Source organism: Eretmochelys imbricata, chromosome 19, assembly GCF_965152235.1.
Source record: "Eretmochelys imbricata isolate rEreImb1 chromosome 19, rEreImb1.hap1, whole genome shotgun sequence".
NCBI lineage: Eukaryota > Metazoa > Chordata > Testudines > Cheloniidae > Eretmochelys > Eretmochelys imbricata.
The window spans coordinates 16,441,629-16,467,592 of NC_135590.1; the positions used below are offsets into that span (position 1 = coordinate 16,441,629).

General features: G+C 44.4%; 1 protein-coding gene across 1 annotated transcript in view; it reads left to right on the plus strand.

Moving 5' to 3' along the window:
* The first annotated feature begins 1,214 nt into the window (after nucleotides 1-1,214).
* Nucleotides 1,215-25,964, plus strand: part of HIVEP3 (HIVEP zinc finger 3) — a 405,815-nt gene continuing 381,065 nt past the window's right edge. Inside the window, exons 1-2 of the mRNA XM_077837918.1 lie at nucleotides 1,215-1,345; nucleotides 2,580-2,689. The gene's annotated coding sequence lies outside the window, so the exon portion shown is untranslated. The remainder of the gene's footprint in view (nucleotides 1,346-2,579; nucleotides 2,690-25,964) is intronic.

Below are 25,964 nucleotides of genomic sequence, written 5' to 3' on the forward strand. Positions count from 1 at the left end.
GATTTTCAACTAGTTCCTAATGCCACAATCAGAGGATGGTATCTTAGATCTGAGAAAATTGTGGGGGAAAACATCAAATTTCAGTGTTACTGTATTTGTTGGTTTGTTTAATCTGAACTTTCAGCACTCACACTTCATGAACACAAAAATGACTATGAATATCACCACTTTTGGGGGGAAATATGGGGAGCCATATAATTCTGTAAAGCTCTCAAATACCATGGTCATGAGTGCAGCATAAATGCCTAGACCCAGACTCACTTACTAAAAGTGAATTTTAAACTTGGGTATTTGCCCCAAACAATTTTTGAATTGTATATCTGATTGTAAAATTCAACAGTTTTTGCTATGGTGGTTAGTTTACGTAAACTGTCTAGTTAAGAACCTGGAAAAAATATTACAGGTCAGGCATTATCTGCAGAAGAAATTAAATAATTTCAGATAATGGATTAATTAGAACACGTTCTGATGTGTTTGTGAGTTAAAGTGATTTTAATTAAATATATAAATTATTAATTGTTAACTATTTGCCCAGCTCTGTTATGACTTCAGGTCGGGGGGACGAGGAACTGCAGCTGGAACAACTGGATCCCTTAATAAAGATTCCCATTTCCATACAGAAAAGCCCTGCCGATAATAAAGGAGGGGGCTGGAGGAACGGAGTGCGTTGGCGGTGGAAGCAGAAGTGTCTCCAAAGCGGCCTGCGCTTCGAAATGCTCTGACCCTTGCGCAGCTCTTGAAATGGAAGGGGAAGGTCTCTGGCCTCGCCTCGTAACCCCCTGGAAGAACGGCGAGCCACAGTGCCGCTCCTCCTCTTGCGGCAGCTGCTTGCTTCCGAGGAGAGCCTGGGAGCCAGGGAACCCCCCGCCTCTCCTTTGGCTGGAGGCTCCCTCCCTTCGGGTTAGTTTTCAAGGGCTCGTGCGATGGAAGGTTGTGCCGCCGCCGCCGCGTCCCCCCGGGGCCAGCGGGTCCCGCTCCCCGGCCGGGCAGCAAAGGAGCGAGCCCAGCCTCTGGCCGCGGCGAGCCTGCGCTCTGCGGAGCCAGCCCTGTTGACATTTCCGGCTGCAAGTGCCCAGCCAATTGGCGAGAGCAGGCAGCGCGCTGGAGCAACGACACATGAAATATGATAATTTTCTGCTGAAGAGCCGTGGAAGGGGGAGGGAGGAAGAGAAAGTTGGAAGGGGGGGGGGGAAGAGTACCGCTTGATTGCAATGGTTTGTCCGACAGGCTTTGCAGATCCAGGACTATACCGTTAACAGAAGCGTGGTGGGTGCTAAATGAGAGCGCCCCGGGGAGAGGCGTTTCTTCCCCAGCCGCCGAGGATGCTGCTCCTACTGCCCCTCAGGTGGGCTGGATGATGCATGTCAGCAGGGGAGAAGCGTGTAGCGGCTGGATGAATGCACGGGGCATGTGTGTCTGCAATGGATGGCAGCGATTGTTTCCCTAGAAGTACGCGGGGCGCATCAGCTCCGTTCACACGCTGAGATCCGGGGGCTGGGTTGGTTCTGGGGGTTTCTTTTTTGCTAAAAAGAACCAGGAAATGTGCTCCGGAGAGGTTTAGCTGGCGCTTCGTCTTCTTTCTTTGAAAACGAGGTATGGAAGCGAACCAGGGATGGGATGGTCCGAGCCAGTAAAATTGTGTATTAGTGGAGGGTTGGGACTGTTCATTTATTGTTTTGTTTTGGTCAGAGTATTTTGGAAGAATGCTGTATTTCATGCCCGAAACGGCCCATTTAAAACTTTGAGCCCTCGTCCTTAGTTGTGATGGTAAGTACTTGACAGGGGCTGTTCTCTGCCTATACTTAACCCTGTCATAGCAAGTGGGGAGAGTAGCTGCTTCAGTAACTATTTGGTCCAAAGATTCAATAGCAGTAAAAATAATATCAGTAATGAGAGGCTGTATATTGAGAATTCAGTGTGTATTGTAACTAACCGCTGTTTAGTTTTGTTGTGACTATTCAGCAGCTGAATGGCAAGTTTATCAGTTTATTTTTATTACCCAAGGCAAAAATTACATTCTTAAAGTCTGTGATGATAATAACAACATTTATTCAGAAAGATCATTAGCCCAAACAATGGCTGTTCTCTCTTCTTGGGTTGTGTGGACAGGGTTTTTTGAGCACTGAGTGACAGCTCTCCAGAAGTGATAATTGGTGTACTGTATCTTTAAAAGGTTAAAACCCTTTTCAAAAAGGCCTAGACTCATAGTGGGAAAAGACAAGAGAGGCTTTGGCTGGCTGTGGATCCAGAAAACAGCTGCTGATTAGATTCTGCATCTTCAGGCTGAATTTATTACAGATTTTTCAGCAGCAGGGATTCTAGGAGGACGTTTCCGTTTGGGTTTCTTGACCATGGTTTATTTTTATTCAGAGGAATAACAGAGGAAGGATTTGTTCCGGCTGGAGCATGCTCACAACCTGCAGGATCTCCCATTATTAAACTGCCTAGTTTGGGGCTTTAATATACATGTTTTATCATTGCCATTGTTATTATTTGGCACAGTCAATCTACTAATCTTATTTTTATTTTAAAAGGAAGCTGATCTCATAATGAGCTTTTCCCTTCCTTGCTTGGAACAGGTGCTAATGAAAGAACGCAAATAGCATTGGTTGATCAGAACACTTCATAAAGAAGGGCACAATCACCAAGCCAAACAAGTACAGAATCTGCCTGCCGTCAGACAGCGAAGGTAGGCACTGGGGTTTTGCATTCTGCGTGTGTCTGCGTATGCGTGTGGGGTGGTGTAGTGTTTTTGACTATTGCTGCAGTTGGAGAACAGCACAGCGAGATTCCATTTTGCCTGCGCTTTCCTTACGAAAGGTGTCAGGTTGCTGTTGAGACAGCCGGTTGGGCTGTGCTGCTGTGTGCTGTGTCTGTGTGTGTGAGTCTGTGTGTTCCCTGGGTGGGCTGAGCTCACTGCTCTGCATGGCGTGATGGGTGAGAGCTGTGAGCCTGAAGTAACCTTAGCTGTGTCAATCAGCATACATCGAGAGTGTAACCCTATCTGTGCCACGCTGAGACATCCACACTGCTGTTTGCTCTTTTTTAATTAGCTTTGGCTGTCGCCTGAATTCATCGTCGATTGACAGCAACTTCATTTTCTCCCAGTGTAGCCATATTTTGCTCGTGGAACAGAGGAGGCCAATGTGGGTAGAAGTAAAATGCCTTGTCGGCCGGCTAAGAATAAGATTGACATACTGCTGTTTGGGGCATTTACCCCTAGCAGAGGTCCTGACCATTGCATTCAGGAAAAATGAGCATGTTGCTCTCTGGGAAGCCTCATCCTGCTAGAACCAGCATTGTGCCACCTCTCACGGCTATGTTGAGTTGGTATGAAAAGGCCCCGTTCTGTTGTCATGTCTGGTATTCGTACTCTGTCTCTGGTGAATACTCAGAGCTACTCATTGATGTGCCATCTGATGTAAAAAAAGGGAGATTTGACCCATCCCTCGTTTTCACAGGCAAATCCCTGACCATAATTGAATTTGAATGTCCTCTCTCCTACACAAAGCCTGGTCACCGGCAGTTCTCCTTATACCCTGCCAGATAATATTTGGATACAGTCAGTGTTAGGATTTTCTTATCTTCATAGGTTTGCCCTTTTCTATGAGCCTTCTTAGATTTTGGCGGGCTATTCTGACATTGTTCTGCAGATGCTGTACAGCAACCTCATGCAGTACCTGGCTGCGTGTCTGGTTCATGCACTCAGTTTTCGGCTGTGTTTCACAGAACTGCAAGACTGGAATTGCAGCAGCGACTGCAGAGGGCTCTTTTGGGGCCAGATTCTGCCCTCATCTTATGTATGATCTTCTGTTGACTTCAGTGCCATGAACCTCTGAGGGCAAAAGTTAGCTCTTAGCCTGGGAATCTGGGGCTAGATCTTGATGTCTTTAGGGAGTTTTGTGAACAGTCGGGATTTTGTTCTGTGTGATAGAGAATAGCTGCCTATTGTAGAAATGGCCATTCATTTTGAACCAGGTATTCAGGAAATGGTCTGCAAGAAGTTTGCCATTGATTAATTGTAAAAGCCAAGAGCGTTCAGCGCATGACACATGGTGTTTCATAGGAACACCCTAGTGAGTCCCCTAAAAACAATCGTTGTGGATATATCTCCCCCAACTAATTACTTTAATTAGGAATTCATAGACATGGGTGAATAATGTGCATGCAGTATGATTAAAACAAATTGTTGGCTCAGTGACTGTGTTGATCTGAGACTATTCCTACAAGCCCAGTTTCTTCCTCTGAGTCATTTACCACGTGTCTGAACTGTCATTAAGTACTCTTCCGCCAGTCCTTTACCTGTGCAGCTGCTGACTCTTTGGCTAGTCGGCCCCTGGAGATTCCGAGGATTGCTTCTGCAATGTGTGTGTGCACCTCTCTCTCCCTCTCCCGTCCCTCCCCTTCCTGTCCTTTCCTGAAATGGCAACTCTATCCTAATGTGAACTTGTCACCATCCAAGTCCATACTGCGTGGAGAAAATGTAACCTGTACTTTAACAACTCTGGCATACCCCCATAGCAGACCAATACACCTCAGATCACTTAGTTATGGGGCATTGTTTCTGCAGAGATAAGAGTCTGTCTCTGGTTTTACTCTAGGAGCACGACCGTCAGTGAACCGAAGCTGTAGCGCTGCTATTTAATAGATTCTTTTCAAGATTTTGTTTCCACTTAAGGGGGCAGGAATCCTCTTGGCTGGAAGCAAACGAAGTGGGTTTATTTATTTATTTTGTTGTAGCCAGCTTGTTTGCACAGCTTGTCATGTGAAGCGCTACCATGTGAGAGACCCTGTTCATTTCCAGTCTTCGGGCTTCAGTAAATTCAGACTAGCAGGGGTTGGCAGGATGGTTGAGATATAGTATTTGGATGAGAAACCTCCAAAGAAAACTCTAGGAGCTGCAGGAAAGTGGTCTTGGTGACTCACTAGGAGCTGCTCTTCCTACTGAGTCACTTTAGAACCATTGTTCCATCATGGTGTCAGGGGGTGATGTGCTGCTGACAGGATATTAACATCAAGGGCCTCATCTCTCTGTGGTCATTAAAGATTCCATGGCTTTTTTTTTTCAAGAATAGGGAAACCTGAGTGTTCTGGCCAAATTCCAGTTGGGGTAACTTCATTGTCCCTCCCAAAATTCCCCCTGTAGTTTCATTTGGATGTAATTAACTTTACTTCCTGTTGTGAATGGTTATGTGGGATTGCTGCGTGCTTCTAAATAGCTATCTTATTCCACCCCAGAGGTGTCTGCATTCAAATGGTATATGCAGTAACTCTTGTACAATACTGTATATAGTTTCTAAAGTACTTCAGGATTTTGTGGGAATTTATGGCCCTTCATAAATGAGATTATTGTTATTCTCCAACTCCTGGGGATGGAAAGGGGAAGATAGGAGTAGAGTTAATCATTCTGAACACCTTTAGAAGCTGGGTCACAGAGTAGCACCACAATCTCATAGGAGACTACTGGTCCTTTTGGTTGTCGTGTTTGTAAAACAGCTATTAATGTAGATGTGTACACCCACACACTAAGAGATAAGTGTATAGAATAGTGGTTTACAAGATGTTGAAAATTCTGAAATGTGACTTGGACCAGCCTGATAGTCTAAACTGATGCCTTGGAAAGCAGAGACCGTTCTGGGCAGATGGTCATTACTGGGTGTGGAAATCAAGGCCTTTGAAAAGAGATACCTGAGACCCCTTGAATGCCTCTGAATACACCACACTGGGCTAATGTGGTGTATGGTAATTTTTGTACTTAGCCGTAGTTAAGACCAGTGGTTCTCAAATATCCTGATACCTTTTTTGATTTTTGGAAAGAAGTATGGTTGTCCTGTTAAAAAAAAATTATGTAAAAGTAAGAAATTTTCTAAGGAAAATCCAGACACTTTGTGGATGTGGCAAACATGGTGAATCCAGTTTGAAAAGCTCTGGTTTAGAGAGTGCTTTGCCTTCTCCTCATCCTGTATTTCATTTGCTTAGTTCAGGATTTGCACCTAGATTTCAGTTGGTTCAGTGATTACTGTGAGTCTTAGCTCTCTTCATTCATGATGTGAAGCTGGTGAGGAATGGAACAGGGTGTGACGAAGTGAGAATTTTCTTAATGTTTTGTCTGAGTACTCTGTGTGGGCCTCAGTTTCCCCTGTGTGTTGGTGGTGTGACAAGGGTGTGTGATTTTGCAGAGACCCCTAGAGGGCAGGTGTGACTGCTGTCTAGCTCCCTGGGCCCAGACAATGGCCAAACATTCTGCATCCTGGCACGTGATGCTAGAACCCCTCCTCTGCAAGAGCCAGCCAGAGGAGTTGGAGAACTGTGAGAGAGTTGGAGGCCAGGTGACCGGTTTGTCCAAGAAACAGACAAAGGACAGAGGAGTGGCAACTGGGCGTGACTGAGTGGGGGCGGCTGGAAGCTGGTCAGTCTCTTGGTTTGGGGCTCGGGGTGGGGGCACATCCCAGGGCTCTGGGTCTCCCCAAGATGGACTTTGCTGTAACTTCCTGCTTTCTGAGCTAACGAGATCTGTTCTACATTGTGTTCCAGACAACGAATAAACCCTTCTGTTCTACAGTGCTGACTAAGAGTCATTGCTGACTAGAAGTTGGGGTGCGTGGCCCCTTTGGGGGCACATAAGACTTCGCCAGGTGTCCTGTTCAGGTGGACTTACTGTGGGGAGCTCACAGCATGAAACAGGGTGCTGAATGCTCCGAGGTCAGACCCAGGAGGTGCTGAAACCAAGGATGCTTGCCCTAGTGAGAGTGTGTCCTCAGGGGTGTCACACTACAAGAGGGTCCTGTCTGAACTTCATTCAGAGCAGTTCCAGAGCATTGAGTCTGCTCTTCCGTGACACAGGGTCAGGACAATAGTAATACAACACTGACCCAAAACTGTCATTTGTAAATGAACCAGCTGGGAGCAAGTCACTTTCCTCTGTATAGTGGAAATGAAAACAAGTCTATGCTGATTTGAGGCTAAAAACATCTGGCTGGCTCAACACAACAACTAAGCACCTACAGCTGGTATGACTGAGAAGCATGTGTGTCACCCATTAGCATGGATGTCCCAAGGACTGGGCAGGGACTCTCTTATTCTTCAGTGTTTGCCTAGCACAATGGGGCCCTGGTCTGTGACTGTGGCTCCTAGGTGCTACGGTAATACAAATAATTAGAAAGGAATCTTAAGCCCTAATGTATTAATTTCTTTGGTGGCCTAGTCAGTGTTGCCTCTAGTTTGTTGGTAGCAAAGTGAGATTCAGACAAAGGTCAATGTGCTGCTTAACCATGTTTAAAGATTACTAATCGTACTCCCATGGAGATGTCAGAATTGATAGGCCCCAACATCTTCACCTGAATTTTTGAAAGACTCAAAATATCTGTGCTGAGGGTAGAGAGGTACCAACTGCTTAACCCATGTATTGGCTCCCCTTTGGGCTCATTGTGTAACTGCTGTGGGAGGAAGAAGTAATATGGATTTTTGTTAACATTTAGGACTCTCTCTTTTTACTCTGTGGAAAACGAGGAAGATGGGGAAATGACTTGGCCAAGATCTCAGTACGAGTTGCTGGCAGAGTTGAGAACAGAAATGAGGCGTTCCAACTGCTGTAGACTCCAGGCTTTCTATTTATTTATTTCATGACTGAGCATTCACCGGTCACTAGCAGCCATAAAAAAATACTTGGAGGAATGTGTTATTTTATAAATAATCCTTATGGTTACATACATAAGAGAAAACCTGGCTCATGACTGAATCATTCTGTTGTTCACGTCTTAAGTAATTTATATTACTGAGAGCTGGAATAATGTTCACCAATCAGATTGCCTAACTCTTGGGCTCCCAAATATTTTCATGGCATGGACCAATATTTAGTAGATAGATTGTCTCTTGGATACTTCCACTCCCATTTATGATCTCATAACATCTGTGTGGAAACTATGGCAACTGCTTATATGGAAGAGAGGTATTTCGGAAGTGGTTAATGTATCTGTTAAAGATGTTTAGCAAGTGGAAACAAAAAGGAAGAGCAAGCACCCCATGATCCACCAGGAAGGACTCCCTGATGTACTGGTGCTTCACAGACCACAGGTTGGGGACCACCAGTCTAAGCAAATGCGTGATTCTTGATTTCACAGTGATGTCCATGAAAAATAATAGTCATCCCTAAATTAATCAGACGTGCTCCACCCATAATAACATAGATATAATCTCAGACAAAAGCCTTCCGCATTTATTTATGTTAACAAACAAAAAATGTCTTTACCTTCTTAACAGGTTACAAGTTACCCGTAGAGTTGAAACATATGCTATGTATGCCAAGGAATGTTACTGTTAAAAGAATCCTCTTTTATAGGTCTGGAAATAGTTTAGGGAAGGTTGATAAATAGTCAAATGTCCTCACAGTTCAGACAATCTCTTAAAAAATTATCATGTATAAAATATCACAGTGAGTGTTCCAGAGACAACATTAACTCTGCAAACACATCCCTTCACTGCCTCAACCAATAGATCCAAAACCCTCCTACCTCTCCCACCCTGGCTCACACACCTGTGCAATATGGGTTACAAATCCCTGCCTATCCACAGGCCATTTTCCAAGTCACTTACTCATTATGGTCACACTTCAGGGTTTCAGTCAGCCACCTGCAGGGGTCAGGAAGGGATTCCCCCCCCCCCCACACCCCTCCAGCAGTGTGTTCTAGGTTTTTTGTTTCCATCCTGCTTCCTCTCATGTATCAGGGCTGTCCATGGCGGGAGATGGGACGTTGGTTGAGGTGGGCAAGGGCTCTGAGGTAGCACTGAATATTCTATCTCTTTTGGCTGGTTGGTTCTTGCTCACATGCTCAGAGTCTAACTTGTCGCCATTTGATTGGTTGAGAAGGAATTTCCCCCCAGGTCAGGTTAGCAGGGACCTTGGGCTCTTTTTTTGTTTTGTTTTGTATTTTTGGCCTTCCTCTGCAATGTCATGTGACAGGATTATCTGGGTATATCTCCCTTAATCATTTCCCTGTCATTGCAGGGGCCTCAGGCCTGTTGCACCTCAGTCCCTCCTCTTCTCTGCCTGTGACACATAATGGTCTAGTCTCCTGTCAGCTGTGATACTTTGATCTCATTTGGGTTGTTGGGTTCAGTGTGCAGGTGCTGAGTGGTGTTGGTGGCCTGTGATATACAGGAGGTCAGACTAGACGGTCTGCTGGTGCCTTCTGGCCTTAGTGAGTCAATAGACACCAATTCCTCACTTCTCAGTCTGTATACAGATTCGCCCCCTTCCTGACTTCTCACAATGGTAAAAAGGCCACATGTATCTCACTGTAGGGGGAACCACTATGGTTCAGGTTGCAGGTGTGTTTCCATTCTATTCCCCTATATTCATTTGCTTGTAACTTCCTGAAATTTTCAGTCTGTCTTTTTCCAGTCTTGGTGTACACCTGAAAGTGAATGTTATGGGAAAGTTTGTGCAAAAATGGTTCAGGTTGCTATTCAGTGGCTCCATAATCAGGTGAATTTTAATGGCCTGCAACCCCAAAACAGCTTAAACAGTTTTTACTGTATTTTTTTTAAAAAAAATGTTGATTTCAGTCTGCCAAGCATCTGTTGCTAGAGATGAATAAACAATATGATTGCTAATTCAAATCACATTCCTACAGAGCAGGGACAGCTCCAAAAGGCATGGACCACTACCACCTTAATTGTAATTAATCACAGTTTTAGTCAAATATATTATAATCTGTTACAACGTAATTTCTTTATATTACTTATGGGAATAATGAGCCTGATACCTGGCCAGATGGTGTCAGGTGAAGGGAGGAAGTGCTTTGTGCTCAAGGCAAATTTGGAGGAAGGCCATTAGAGTGGCTTCGTATTCTGATGTCTCTGATGGAGGTATGTCCTAATCCCACCAAGAGACAGAGTGGAGGTTTTATATGAGAAATTTAACAGTTGGATCAATGAGGCTGTCTCATTGGACAGATTGGAGAGTCATAAACTTTGGAATAGCTTTGACAGTGATGAAAAGGATGTGTTAATCTATGAAAGCTGACTGCTTCCTGGAGATCGCACATTGCCTACAGGATGCATAGATATATGGCCAGCAGAGTTGGGAGTCCCAGGTTTGTGGAAGATGTGTCAAGAATGAATTAAAAGTGTAGCCCTGTCACTATATGTAGGCAAACCTGCACAACTATGTAATATGATTATTGGGTTTTATTTTTCCACAATGAGTCCAATGTGAAACCTATCAACACCCCTGAATTCTGGGGATGGTTAGATTCGGATCTTGATGTTTGTGGCACAGGCCCAACTGTCTTTTTGTTAGGTACCCAAAATCGTAAGGACTGAGTTTTCCAAAGCACCTAAGTGACTTTGGAGCTGAAGTCCCATTGAAAGTCATCTGTGCTCTCCAAACCCATTAACTACTAGTCACAGTTTTGGAAGGACTATTACGTTAGCTGGACTGGAATTACACATGTTTTCCAGTAGATTCATTGCATTACATGTAATAATACATAGAATAACGTCTTCTTTCAGTGATTACCACAATTTATCATCCCTGGAGAAAATACTGAGATACACTCTGCAGATGCTGGTATTCTGATTATTTCAACAGCCCCCGGGGCTTACAGACAAGGAAAACACATTGCCCCAGCCCTGGGGAGCTTACACTCCTACATAGGAATATGATTATTGTATTACTGTTATTATCGTTTGGAAAACAAAAATGTAGTCTGAAAAGGTGGAAGGATTATGGTATTGTGCTTACCAGTCTGGGACAGATCTAGATTCAATTCCTGGCTGCCACTGACAATCTGATTGACCTTGGGAAGTTACTTAATCTCTGCATCAGTTTTCTGTAAATAAAAGGGGATAATAATACATTTTTTGTCCCACCCCTCGTCTGTCTTGTGCAGTTAGATTGTTAGCTTTAGAGGGCAGGAATTGTCTGTCACTATATATGTTTGCAGTGTCTAGCACAGTAAGGCCCTGGTTTTGATTGGAGCATCTCGGCGCTACATAATACAAATACTAGATGATAATAATGGAAGATATGTGTCGTTTAGAAAATTATACAGAGGCAATTAGCTTTCACTTATTGGACTTTCAGTCTGTAGGGAAGAAAAATGTTTGGAACCGTCTGGTAGCTGGAGGGAAGTGCACTTTTGAACTTTATCATACAGCTGATGGCTTTGGCTCACAGACTTTTGCACCAGTTCCAATATCTGGCATTATTAAATGGTTCAGAAGTGGTAGTGCATTTAGTTGTAAGGGTGTGTGTGTTGTTTTTAACCAGTACATGAAGTATGTGGAGTTGTAAGAACTTGTGTATGCCTGATTGTTTAAGTGACCATTCCAGTGGAGGTGTCGCTGGCTGATTTGAGTCACCATTTATTTCACCCCTCATTCACAGAATTTGCATTTCTGTGTTCTGATTTGTAACAGCCCATGGCAACTGGCACTGGTCAACGTTCCTTCAGGTTGACCAGTATTGCAAATGCAAATACATTATGAATGACGACATAACTCAGAAGCGTGCTAGAAAACAAACTTTTAGTGGGAACACTAGGAAAATAACTAAATCCCCAAAGTACCTAATTTAGTTGGAATGGTTTGCAAGTTTATTAACATAAGGGTGAAGCATGTCATGACAAAGCTGCAGAAAAGCTCAGAGATCTGTGCATTTTGAATTTTCATTGCTATGTTATGTAACAGAAAAGCTGCATGAAAAAACAGCAGTAACTGCACACAAGACTCATGCTGCCGGAGATCTGCAGGTGGAACTTCCATTATTGGAGGGAAAGTTTCTAGTGGTCAGGTCAGAACTTTTGGGTTCTATTCACAGCCCTGTGACTGACTTGCTTTGTAACTAAACACTAGACGCTTCACATGTCTGTGTCTCAGAGTATAATGGTACCTATCTAACAGAGGTTTTGCAAGTCTTAAGTAATTATTGTTTGGAAAATACATTTTGATCGACAAGTGCAAAGCAATGCATCAGTGGAAAGTATTATTACTTGATATTGATAGGAATTCCATACATTTTTTCGGGGTGCCACACATTCTTATGAATGTGAATGATTGCCACAGCAGTTTTTCTCTCTCCTGCCCCTTAATGAAGAAAACATAATGGATGGATCTTTGGATGGAGTGTAAGTCTTTCCTTGGATAGGTGTATACAATAGGTATCTATAGGTACCCCTACTTCTAATACTCACTCCACAGCCATTTATATGGATGTGTGTTCCTTCATGATCATTTGTGGTTTGCTCAGCATTTGCCATTGTGAATGCTGTTCATGTACATGAGCTGTTGCTAATGAAGCATACTCCTGATTTACAGAAATGGGGTGAGGGGAAAAAGTTGGTTATCAAAAAGCCTCTTTCACTTTCCAGGACTGAATACTCTCGTCCTCAATCTGGTACCAGGCAATAACATAATACAAATTCAAACAAAGTAAGTCTGTGTTAATGCAGTGTTAAGTTTGCACAGTTAAGCAATGCAAAAGTTTAGCATGTAACCTTAATTCTTCCCCTTGTGTATCTGTTATTTCTCATTTAACATACAATATGGTGTTTTCTACAGCCTTTGGTACATATGTAGCTAAGGGCCTGTCTTCCAGGGGTGGGAACAGGAGTGCACACCAAAGTGCTGCAATGTAACTCCCCCATGTGGACACTGCAGATACAAACTTAAAGGTTCCTACTTTACACTGTTGTAATCCTGTTTGAAGAGGATTACATTAGTGCAAACTGGGAACCTTTACATTTGCACCCACAGCCTGCACATGCACTTTGGTGTGCACTGCTATTCACTCCCCCAAAGGGGGCAGTGTAGACATGCCCTAAAATAAGCCATGATCATGTAAACAGCTTTTAATTACATGATCATGGCTTATAGGGGGATGGGGGATAGTCTGGATTTATGTTTGTGTAAAAGTGAGCAGAGCATGGCTCTGTATTTTAGTGCATATATGCAAATAGATGAAATAAGACTGGATGTTCAAATGTAACTATAAACCCCAGAGCTAGAAGGCTTAGAAGGGTGGAACACTCTGCTCCCTCTATAGGGGAAAAGGGGGAAAACCAGCTTGCACCAGCCTCTTTTCCATGAATTACAATGTTGCTTACCCGTAGTTCTGCATCGGATGAAATGGGTTCTAGCCCACGAAAGCTTATGCCCAGATAAATCTGTTAGTCTTTAAGGTGCCACCGGACTCCTTGTTGTTTTTATAGTTCTACATAGTGTGTTTTGTTGGGATTTGTCTGTTCTGACTGTATAAATGATAACTGTTACTGTAACCGTACCCACAAGAAGGCATAAGAATTGTAGGAGGTGTGGCCTGGAGTAGATGTCACCCTTACTTTCAGGTAGTGGTCTCTGGTTTGGGAATGAGGTTCAGGTTCATAAAGAAGAGGGGTAGAGGGCTCTGTTGTAGAGACCAGGGGCTGGGGAGTGGGGATTCTTACCAAAGGTTATGTTTTGCTCTGGATTCCCTACCCGGAGATTCTGAACCATGTATGGAGTGAGACAGAATGGGATTAGACTAGATTGGACCAGGCTAGGCTAAGCACAACTGTGGTAGTAGATCAGAGTTAGCTTTGCAGCAGAGCCAGACTGGAATGATGGTGGTGCACAGCTGACTTCCCAGCCCAACCCAAGTTAAGAACACATATTTTTCTTGCAGTGAACATATACACACTTAAACCCCACTCAGGTATAATTAAGGTGACCCAACAGGTTCTATTTTGATTTCTCAGATCTAGAAGTAGCAGAATGGCTCTGGGTGGGGGGCCCAAGCTTAATTTTATTTATTTTAGAAAAGGACCCCACGACAGATTGAGCCCAGCCCTTGTCGCTGCCATTGGCACCTAGTTAGAAGGGCTGCAAAGCTGTCACATTTATTTTGTTTGCTCAACTATGCAGCCACAGTTTGGCATTAACATAGTTTTTACATTTAATTTCCCAGGTTCTTTAAAACCCATGGATAGCGAGAGAGACCAATCATGAAAGGCCAACTGATGCCAGTTGAAGTCATTAGCAAGCTGAGTATTTGTAGACTTAGCATGTCCCACTTGACCAAAGGTTGACTTTATCTTTTAGTATTGCAAGCAAAATACACTTTTATATACCTGTACACTCATATACACTTGCAAGTGCACAATTAAAAAAATATCCTTAAGGTGGCAGGAGCATCCCCAGACTCCCTGCAATTTCCCCGATTTGCTTTTTTGGGGAATGTTCCTAGCAGTTTAAACCTTTCTAAAGCCTTAAAGCTGCATAAGCAGCTTAAACCAATCTTAAGTCTTAGATCATTTTAAACAGGTTGTGCCAATATAAGGACTTAAGACAATCTAAATACCTTAAACAGATCTAAAGCTTTAGTATGAGGATTTGGTCAGTCTCAGCTTTGGTTGACTGGTGCATGATAAGTCTACTGGTGTGTGGCTTCCCAGTGACCTGATCAACACTAGTTGGCCTTTTCCATCTGATGCCTGTTAGAAGAGACCCCATTTCCATAATTCTGGTTTTCTAAAGTTGGATATTTAATCACTCAGGAATAAGGAAATATAAAAATTAAGGATGAACACACAACCTTAACTCTGCCTCCTGTTATGCCTTTGTGTTCTGATAGTCTCTAATTACTGCATGTGATCACAGTTATTGTAGACACCTATGTGCATGTGATGCAGTAGTACAATGAATGAGAGTACATTTTGGATAGGATTTGAAAGGATCCAAAGGGAGTTAAGTGCCAATTAAATTGTCAGTGCCTCACCCCTTATATGCCTTTGAAAATCCCATCCATATTATTTAAACCATGTAATTAAACACTCTTTCATATGGTCGTACATTTCATATGTTGGTACAAGGAAGAATGATTTCATGCTATGTGGCTAACATTAATGTTTACATTTTCTTAATTTTGAGTGCTATCTCTGCAGCCTTATCATTGTGCTAACATAGGGCCTAATTATCCTCTCATTCCTTCCAGTGACAACTGGAAATAACCCACTGGTTTCTGTGATAGCAGGATTGTGACACTTTTGTCTTTTCCCCCCAGTTGAAAACCATGAAGTGGCAACAGCCCCTGCACCTTTTCCACCGAAGGTCGCTGGTTATGCCAGCCCTAAAACTACAGTACCAGTAAAAGCAACAGTCAGGGAAATTTTCCATTCTTACCTTCTTACCTACAGGGGCCAATGCCACTTCTCCCATGTCCAGCCCTCAGATGCTGGGTTGCAGTTTGCACACCCGAGTAGATGTACGCAATCTGAGCTTTGGTCTCCAGGGCAGGGAATCAGCAGTTAAGCTATTTTAGCCATAGCACAGCAGCTCATGAGTCCCAGGCTCCCAGATTTTATTCACTTAATAAATTAATGCAGTGTATTTATTAACCAGAAAATAGCATCCGAGTATTTGTGTGAAGGGAACTGTTTTTGTTTCAATATGCTAAAGCCTGAATTCTTTTGCAGTTGTAGATAGTATCAAAAATACGTAAAACATAATAGAAAGCCTAAATGCTGTTTTAATAGCTGGCAAATCATCTGCTGGGAGAACAGAAGCCCCTGAACTCAGGTCTTGGCAGATATGTTGAGGGGGAAGTGATTTTCATTGACAGTATTTTGCATTAAAATGTATGCATTTGTCTTTTCACAATTTGCCTATATTTCTGTTAATGAATGTGACTGATTTTTTTTGAATAAAAAGCTTGTCTGTTTAGAAACAAACAGTCTACACAGAAGGAATGCCATGAGTGTCCAGAAGCACTCTGGGATTGCACAGTGCTATAGATTCAGTCATAGGTGGAGTTCTTGGACTATAGGCTATAGATGCAGGCATCTAGTTCATAGTAAAAAAATTACCCCTCCTCCTTAGAATGTCTGGTCCAAGGAGGTCAGTAGTAACTTCTCTAGCAGTGTAAAGACATTGCAGCTGGGTAAATCCCAGAGCCAGGGCAGAGAACCGCATCACCATTTTAAAACCGGTTATTTCCGTTTTGACTGGAAAAATAAAAACTATCTATAAAGTGTTAGACCAGGATGTATCACTGCTTATGATACTCTTCAATAAGCATTGTAAGGCAGTGGATCTTTGCTGCTGCTGACTATATGGCCTTGTCTGCACAAGCGAAAAGTGCATACCTAATCACTGTTTGGACCTCCTAGCATGCCTGTTGCTCACCATGCATCCCCATATGAAATCATTACCAGCAGTGCAGAGCCATCCTACCACCATCTGGATTGAGGCTGGGCATTGAGCTAGGCTAGCCACTGTGTCTGTCGACACTGCTGCAGTGGTCCAGCAGCTGCCCTGGCTTAGTTGGTCCTCCCCGTGGAATCCCAGAATGATCCTGCTCTCTCTATAGTGACAGCTTGGAGCCCTGGCTCTCTTACCTATCCAGCTGGCAGCATGCAGGCCTAAGAGCTGTCTGGGCACTGCCAGGCCTCCAACACCTTGTTCAAGGGAAGAATGAAGCAGCCAAAGCAGTGCCTGGCTGGTCTCAGCTTTGCCCCCCTAAAGTGACCCCTCCTTCACCGCGCAACTCCCCTGTCAACAAATGTCACAAACATAGAATGAGAACACAAACATCCTGAAACCATCCTCAGTAAAATTTAATCCTCGTCTGGGATTTCCGTAGCCACACAAAGTACATTCTGGTTAGTTGATAGGCAGGTGGACACACACATACACACAGACACATGCATATACTTCACTAGGGGTCACCATAGGTGTCCAGTTTCTGCCTCAGCAGCATCTCCCACATGCCTGAGCTCTGAAAAAGAGCCTGCAGAACATGTACATTATTTATGAAATATGCAGTAAAGCTGCCCCCGGTCCTTCATGTCCCCTGGTAAAGCAGTGGTGCTCAAGCACTCACTTATCATCCCATGCCTCCGCTGAGGACTGATACATACTGGAGGCCCAGTAAGGGGAGAGGGAAAATGGGAGCCGAGACTAGTTTAGCTGCATGAGAGGGCCCTGTGCAGTAGACGATGGTATCTCTCTTTTCTTCAGTTATGTGAAGTTGGTGCATAGGCCAGTTGCTAAAAGGGATAAGTGAAGCATTGGTAGCAACAGAGGTACTGTAAGGGCTTGTCTACACTGGCGCTTTACAGGGCTGCAACTTTCTCGCTCAGGGGTGCAGCACCCCCCCGAGCACAGCAAGTTACAGTGCTGTAAAGCGCCCGTGTAGACAGGGCAGCAGTGCTGGGAGCTGCACTGGTAGCTACGCCCCTCGTGGAGGTGGGTTTTTTAGAGCCGTGACCACGCAAGCCATGTTAAAGCGCTGTTGCGGCAGTGTAGACTAGCTGTAACATTAGTAGATTTGCGTAAGGATTAGCAGAAGAATTCCCAGCTCTCAGCTGTTTGCTAAGACTCTTTAGCCCTGTTTGATCTGAGATTTAGTCAGCAATTTGGCATTTCTTCCACAATACTTAGAAAACACTAGGTGTTGAGTGTGTCTAGGCACTTATGTGTAGATAAGTATGTACTGCATAGATGTAAAGCAAGTGTATAAACCAAAGGGTCATATTCTGGCAGGATGCTCTATTTTGGCACCTGTCGGAAAATCTGTGTACCACAGGGGAACATAAAGGCAGATGGTTTCCATTATCAACTCTGGCTCCTCCACTTGATGTGAAAACTTGGGGATATGTTGCTTTGTGGGCCCTCTGTGACACGAGCTGTAAGGGGGTGTTCTGGAGTGGGTAGCTAGGTGTCAGGGAGCATGGGCCAAACATTTGTGTGCATAAGCCTCTTTACTAAGGCTAGTGACATCTTTGCACCTGTTTCCCTTCCCTCCCTCAGCCATACAGATTACTGTGGCTGAGGGCTTTGCGTAGGGTCGCTTCCAGCCAGAACACTAGCTCACATGAAAACTGTCTTCCATCCTTAATGTACTTCTGTTTCAGAGCCATGTGGCCTGTTTCCACACTTTGTGCCGATGGGAATGGGACTGTGCAGGGTAGGTAGACAGGGTTTTGCTCCAACAAAATTGAGACGCTTCTGAAAAATAGGGGCAGGTGGCAATGCTGGCACCAGCTCCAGATCATGTGAGTATTGCTAGAGTCAGCTCTATGACCATCATGTACAAAGTTAAAACATATGCCACAGCATAGACTATGGCTTCTTTTCTATATAAAAGGAAATGGGGTAATTTATGGCTGGTACAGACACTTCAGCATATGAAATCATGTCCATTTGTCTTTGCAAAAAAAGGAGACTAAGTGGGGACCTTATTCAGGTGGTGTTAAATTCTGAAGCAAATAAACAGAACGAAATCATTTCCCTAAGTTACTGGGCCAGAGACGAACACTAGAAAAAATGGCCACAAATTTATGGAAGGGTTGGGCAGGTAAGAGATTGAGAAGAGGTTTCTATAGGCAGGTTAATGTGTGAAGCAAATGCTAAGGGAATCAATGGGAACAACTAATAACAGTTGTTCTAGAGAACACTGCTCAAGCGTTTGGAAATAAGGACAAAATGTGGGTTGCAGCTGGTAGCTCCAGGGAGAGAGTGGGTCGATGTCTCACTCGATTTACATGTTATGTCAGCCCCCCTTCCCCCCCACACAAATATTTAATCTGGACGGGGAAGAGTTAGAGAGTATTAGGATTATGAAGGGTATAAAGGGAAACTGCTCAATCCCTCCTTTTTAGACTGTCCCATAATACTGGAACAGAGCAGTCACTCAGAGAAATTAATGGGTGGTCCATTTAGAATCAGTGAAAGAAAATACTTCCCACAGCACAGAACCAATGTGTGGGATTTGCTGCTGCAGGAGGGCAGAATCAAATGCTGTGGCTCCACTTAAAACTGGACCTGATTAATTTTATCTGCAGTAATAAGCCTGGTCCTGATTCCATTGAATTCAGTGGGGTTAAGATTGAGCCCAATATTTATAGTTAAACATGCAACGATGGGCACACTCACATCTTGTGTTTTGGGGCATAAATTGGTTGCTGCAAAGACCAGGCAGGAATTTTCCCCCGCCGGTTTGTATACAGGAGGGCATTGCTGGCCAGGTGCATTAGACGTTCACCTTCCTCTGAGCCTTCAGCTGTTTGCCACTGGTATAGGCAGGATGAGACAAGAAGGAAGATTATACAGAAACAAGGACCAATAAATAACTTTTATTTTTTTAATGTCAGTAATAGTGGGTCCGATCCTTTCCTACTGAGGTCAGTGGAAGTTTTGCTTTGATTTCAACGGGACCAGGAACATGCTCAGGGTTTGGGCATGGGGAACATAAATGGTTGCATCCTCCTTCTGTGGTTTGCTTCAGTGTTCATCAATTTCACAGTCCAGGCATTACACAATCTGAGCCATTCCAGGGACATTGTATTTTTCACATGAAATGGCTCTGAACACTGCTGCTGTTTGTTGGTTCTGCATTTCACTCATTTGATCCCTGTTACTTTTCTGGACCTTACCATCTCACAAAATGCTTGGAGCTTCCTGGAGAAAGTCTGACTCCTCTTGTTAAGCCTGCTTTGCTCTCCGTGTGGTTCGTCTGTTGCCGCCGCAGCAGCAGCAAGCTACACAATGACTTGGGAGATCTCCATTCAAGAGCTGACTTTGATCTGTGCTCTCTGGGCCAGAGAGGATTTACGTGAACCATGGGCTCTGGTCTAGGGGAACAACATGACCCACACACACTGCAGAAAGCCCAGCTGGATGGTTCACTGGTGTTGGCACCAATACTACGGCAAGTCCTGTTCAGTGGTCCACGGCCTAGGGTTGAGTTCTGCCCTGGTGAAATGGTGCTGGTAACAGAACTCGGTACGTAGAGAGAAATAGGCGAGAGGTAGCACAGGTTGCCAGCAACAATAGCTCCACGCACAGCGTTGGGAAAGACCTCTGTAACTACCCCAGCTGTGTACAGCTGGAGCTGAGCTTTCACAGCAAACAGCGAGAACGGTGACCTGCCCTGGCTGAGATTTTTTCTGTCACTTAGACTGTGTGTGTGCCATAAGTGCAGCGTCATCTAGTAGTTTCTGGAATGCCTTTAAGCAGCTTCTCTCGAGTGGTCCAGTCAAATGCTGCACAGCTAAGCAGAGCCACCCGCCGCTCCAGACACACGTCTCTAGAACTGGGCGCAGTCACTTGCACTTGCTGCAGCCCCCGCTGTGATTTCCTTCCGAGCGCCAGGGCAAAGCAGTATCGGTGATAACAGTCAGGGTTCCTGCTGGCAGTAGAAAGGTATCTTGGTGCTGTCAACGTGCAGTGCGGAAATCCTAAGGGAAACACCTGACACTCAGCTGCAAATTGGGCAGAGTTCTTTTGTTTTTTAATGGGTTAAAGGAGAGAGAGAACTGCCTTGGATATATTCACCAGTGAAATAGCACATCCAATCTTTTCATGGTTTTTGAGGTGGGGGTGTCTCGTAGAAGTTCCCACCCGCCAAAATTCCCTGTCACTGGATGAAAAGCAGCCATCAGAGTGGAAGATGGAGAACTGGGGCATGGAGAGGTGAAGTGAGCACACGGCGAGTCTGTGGCTGAGCTGGGAATTTAACTTTCATCTCCTGAGTCCCAGTTCAGTTTCTTAACAACACCCCCACCCTGCCTCTTGCTAGATGTGCACAGAGCACACAGGAGCTGGACTAGAACCGAGTGGAAGAGTTCAGACCTTGCAAGACAAATAACCAGGCTTTTGTGCTGTTTGCTGTTACTTTCAGTTCCTATGGTGGATCCTATCTGAACTCTGTGCTCTCACGCAGCAGAGTGCTGCATTGGTGGACTGTACCACTTATTTCACTTGAAATAAAATTGCATTCTCCCTTCATTGGCACTGTCGAAATCATTTGCCCTTCTCCAGCCTCTGTCTTTGAGTGCTTTCCCTAGGAATGTACATACAATCCTTCATTCCATGACTGCACTACGCAGGGCAATATGACGTTATTTGGCCAGTAATACAAGATATAAGGAGCTGCACCCTTTATTTCTCCTCCAATAGGCAAATTGAATGGTGTGCTGCGCTATGTTTCACCTGTCCCTTCGCGTAAATGCATGTAGTATTTTTTATCTTTCATAAATGTTTTGTTATCATATAAGTAATTGAGTAAGTCTGAGTATGAAATGGCCATCTCAGCTGGGTGACTTCCTCCTTTGGGGATCTCCCTCATAAGGGATACTTATGATGATAAAGCTCAACAGTATGATCTCTGCTGTAAAGAAAACGGTTTTGTGTAGCTTGTATTTTCAATGTCCAGTGTGCTTTGTGGAGATGAATTGTAGGTACATTGAGAGGCAGCCCTGTAGCCTTTGATTTGTCTATGAACTGAGCCTAGATTATTCATGCTAAAGCCTCACTATTCTTGTTTATCAGTGGGAGACCCCTTGTGGTTGGTTAGTTCCAGGCAGAAAGCTGAAGCACATATGTATACAGTATTTAAAAGACGCAGTTATTATAAGACATCCTTTCCCTTTTGTTTGTGGAATGTGAATCCTGTGAATAGTTGCTATTAGTGGGTGTTGAGAGAGATGCTGACCTGTAAGTTCAGTGTTGTTTGGATTTTGTGATTGCTGCTTTCATGTTCTGTGGATCAAAAATGGTCTCCAAAGCCTTTTGGTGTTGACGTATTGTCCCTCTGGGGAGCATTTGGCTGGAAGGGGTCAGATGCCTTGTAGTGCTAGACTCAAATAGTTCAATCTATTTAGCTTAACAAAGAGAAGGTTAAGGGGTGACTTGATCACACTCTATACGTTTCTACAAGGGGAACAAATATTTAATAATGGACTCTTCAGTCTAGCAGAGAAAGGTCTAACTCAATCCAGTGACTGGAAGTTGAAGCTACAGATGGGAAATAAGGCATACATTTTTTAATAGTGAGAGTAGTTAACCATTGGAACAATTTAGCAAGAGTCATGCTGGGTTCTGCATCAATGACAATATCTAAATCAAGAGTGGATGTTTTTTCTAAAAGATCTGCTCTAGGAATTATTTTGAAAAAGTTCTCTGGCCTGGGTTATACAGGAGGACAAACTAGGACGTGAGGCAATTGTTCTCTTCTGGCATTGGTATCTATGATTTCATTAGGTAAGAAGCAGTGCATTATATTCTCTGATGCTTTCAAAGGTTGGGTAGAATTTTACACCTTTCTGAATGGTACGGAAATTATTATTTACTTAATATTTATGTTGCAGTAGCACCTAAAAACCAGTGAGATTGGGGCCCCATTCTTCTAGTCACTATGACAGCCCCTACCCCAAAAAGCTTACAGTCTAAAGGATAGCAGGTGGATGAGACAGGCAGTCTGTGGTGGGAATGACAAGGTAACAAAAATAATAAGATGTGTGCAATTCTTAGCCAATCAGGAGCAGTCTGGTTGGGTCAATTGGAAGCAGGTGTAACTGCTCAGATACTGTGTTGATAAATTATATAGATGGGTATAAAAATAACCTGAAGTGACTTGTCACATCAGAAAAGAATGTAGGAAGTGCTCTACCAGATAAGACTAGCTAATCTAGCTCAGTATCCTATGACAGTCGGCAGCATGGAAAGCTTAACAGAAAGTTGCAAGAAAGCCCATAGTGGACAGTTATGGAATTAGTTGCACATGGGGGTAGAGTTGGTTTAAAAAGATTTTTTTTCCATGAAAATTTTTCATGCAAACAAAAAGCTTTTTGTTTTCATCGTAAAACTGAAAACAAGTAATTTTTTTTAAAAAAATCATTATTTCTGCAAAAAAAAAATTAATCTAATTGATTAAAAATTTTTGGTAGAATCAAATGTTTTTGCTTGACTCACTGAAACGTTTCAGTTTTCAGTTGCCAAAAAACAATTTTTTTTAAAAAATGGTTGGGTTTTCGGTTTTTCAACATAAACCTGAAAAACTTTGTATATTCCAGCAGATATTTCCATTTGACAAAATAGCCATTTTCTCCTAAAAAATTTTTGGGGAATTTTTCTGCCACAGAAGGAGTTGTTTCAATGCCAAGAAGCTAGTGATTGCTTTTTGTCCTTTATTGGTGTTTTTATCCTATGACAAGTAATGGCGGGTATTGCTTTTACTGTATTCATATTAATGTCTAATCTGCTTCTGAATCCTGTTAAACTATCGGATTCAGTTTGATCTTGTTGCAGTGATTACGTACAGGGTAATTATGCATTTTGTGAAAAAGTATTTTCTTTTTAAATGCTTAGTAGAACTTGCTGTCTCCTTGCAAGGTGAAGACTTTGAACCTAGTTCTCCAGTGTGTTGCACCATGTGTTGTCATTGACACCCATGCAACATGAAAGCAAAATAGGTATAAGCCCTGCTAAATTAGAATTAGAGTATTTTAAACACTGCACAGTTGTCGGTAATTACATAAGGTACAAGGCAGTGAAAAAGCAGGTTCTTTGTTTCTATGCTCTTATCTGATTTAGGAGTTCACAATTTTGTGGCCCTGAATATAGTGATCATTCAGATAAAATATTGGGAAGATGGAGGGATGAAAGACAAATTTACAAGTTTCCAGTGTGCTAAAGATGTTGGTGCAGGTTAAACAAATTCTATTCTGAATCCTCTTTGGATCAGTTTTTTTGGGCAAATACTTAGTCTGTCCTCCAAATTTTCAAGGCTGTGAGCTCTGAACTGGGCCTCAAAAAAAAAAAAAAAAAAAAGGCACTTTGCTAAAGTGTATTTCTGGAACAACACACATTTCCTCCAAGATATAGCATGCCATGGTAGTAATTATAAATTTTACATGCACACAAATGTGGAGCAATAGCTCAGCCTGCAGACTGTGTCTGTTACCTTCTCATGCCAGTGGGCATGAATCTCCTTCCTGGCATTGTGAGCATCTGCAGGACTAATTAGGTAGAAAACAGGCCTGGGGAAAACCCCTTTCTTTCTTTCTTTTTTTTTTTTTCTTTTCCAGTGCAGTGAGCAGAAATTTGCAAGACAAAAGAATTTGCTTTGCATTGTTCACTTTGCTTTCTGTCTTCCGGTTACATGGAAACACACCTGCCATTTTACTGCTTCCTGCAGCAGATGCAAATAAAGCATCCTCATAGGAAAATGTTATATCCCTTAAAATAAACTGTTCTGCTCAATGGTGTGTATTGTCTCTGTTTCCCTGCTGGAATGTGTCTGCAAAAACAGAAAACCACAAGATAAAAATACAGGTGCCCACCAGTAATAGAGAGGGGTTCTGTCAAAGGTGTGGTCAGACTCACGTCTAGTAAGTTTCATTTTCCAGTGCAGCAAATGTTTTTTCTTTCTTGTCTCTCTTTTTCCTTCTCTCTCCTTCCCCCACCTCCTTTCTGTGTCTCAGAAACTGCTTCACAGGCTCTGCCCACAAACAGCACCCGCTGGGTGTGACAGTCAGCAACACTGCTCCAGGCATTTCCTTGGCACAGGATCGCTGACAATTGTGCAGCAGCAGCAGCGGGGGGTGTTCTGGTTTCTTGCTCTTTCAAGGCTAGAGCAGATGCAACTTTGAGCATGAATGGGTGTTGAAGTGTTTTGCTGTTTTCCCCCTTTGCTGTTATGTCTAAAAGCCCCAGTAGAAAAGAGTTACGGATTCTTAATGGGTCAGAAATCTTCTTGTTCTTGGTTCTCTCACCCCTGAGTCAGACTATGTCTGGTACACGGAGACCTTGAAACCTGTCTGATGTAGCAGTTTCATTCTCCGTCATTTAATGAAGGTCTCTCAAGAGTAAAAACACCTCACCCCCACCAAGCCCCTCCTATATGAAACTCCTGTGCCAATAATGAGTAAATTGTGTGTGTGTGTGTGTGTGTAGGGAGGTATCTATACCCTGTAGCTCTGTACATGGTAGATCCTTTAAGTGAAGATCTCAAAGCACCAGTCATTGGCTCTGCTATGCAGTAGCAAAGCAGTGCCTTTGGTGTGGTCTGAACAGCATTGCTTGGACATGGTGGCTTTACCTTTTTTAATCACTATGTTGCTACTGAACTAGGGTTGCCAGGCATCTGGTTTTCGACTGGAACGCCTGGTCAAAAAGGGACCCTGTTGGCTCCTGTCAGCACTGCCGACCAGGCCGTTAAAAGTCCAGTTGGCGGCACAGCTGGGCCCCAGGGCTAAGGCAGGCTGCCTGCCTGCCCTAGCTCCACATGGCTCATGGAAGTGGGTGCCAGGTCCTTGCGGCTCCTAGGCACATGGGCGACCAGGAGGCTCTGCGCGCTGCCCCCGCCCCTAGTGCCAGCTGTGCAACTCCCGGTGGCTGGGAACCACGACCAATGGGAACTGTGGGGGCAGTGCCTGTGGGCACGAGGGCACTAGCGCATGGACCCTCCCTGGCTGCCCTTGTGCCTTGGGGCTGCAGGGACCTGGCGGCTGATTCTTGGGAGCCACAGTAAGTGCTGCCGGCACCCTGCACCCACCCATACCTCAACCCCCTGCCTAAGCCTAGAGCTCCCTCCCACACCCAAACTCCCTCCCGGAGCCTGCACCCCTTGAACACTCCAACACTCTGCCTCAGTCTGGAGCTGCCTCCTTCACCCCAAACCCGTCATCTCTGACCCCACTCCAGAGCCCACACCCCAGGCTGGAGCCCGCATCCCTTACCCCTCATCCCCAGCGCAGAGCCCCCTCCTGCACTCTCAACCCCTCATCCCCGGCCCCATCCCTGAGCCCGCACCCCCAGTCAGAGTCCTCATCCTCCCGACACCCCACCCCGCTACCCCAGCCCAGAGCCCTCTCTCTCACCCTGCACCCCTCACTTCTGGCCCACTCAGAGCCCACCCCACAGCCCAGAGCCCATACTTCTCCCCCTCCCCGCACCACAACCCTCTGTCCCAGCCTGGAGCCCTCTCCCGCACCCCAAACCCCGCATCCCTGGCCCCACCCCAGAGTCCGCACCCCCAGCCGGAGCCCTCTCTCCCCTCCCCCCTCCCTCACCCCAACTCCCTGCCCTAGCCTGGTGAAAGCGAGTGAGGGTGGGGGAGAGCGAGCGATGAAGGGAGGGGGGATGGAGCAAGCAGGGGAGGGGGCTCAGAGAAGGGTCGGGGCAGGGGTGTCGGATTTCTGTCA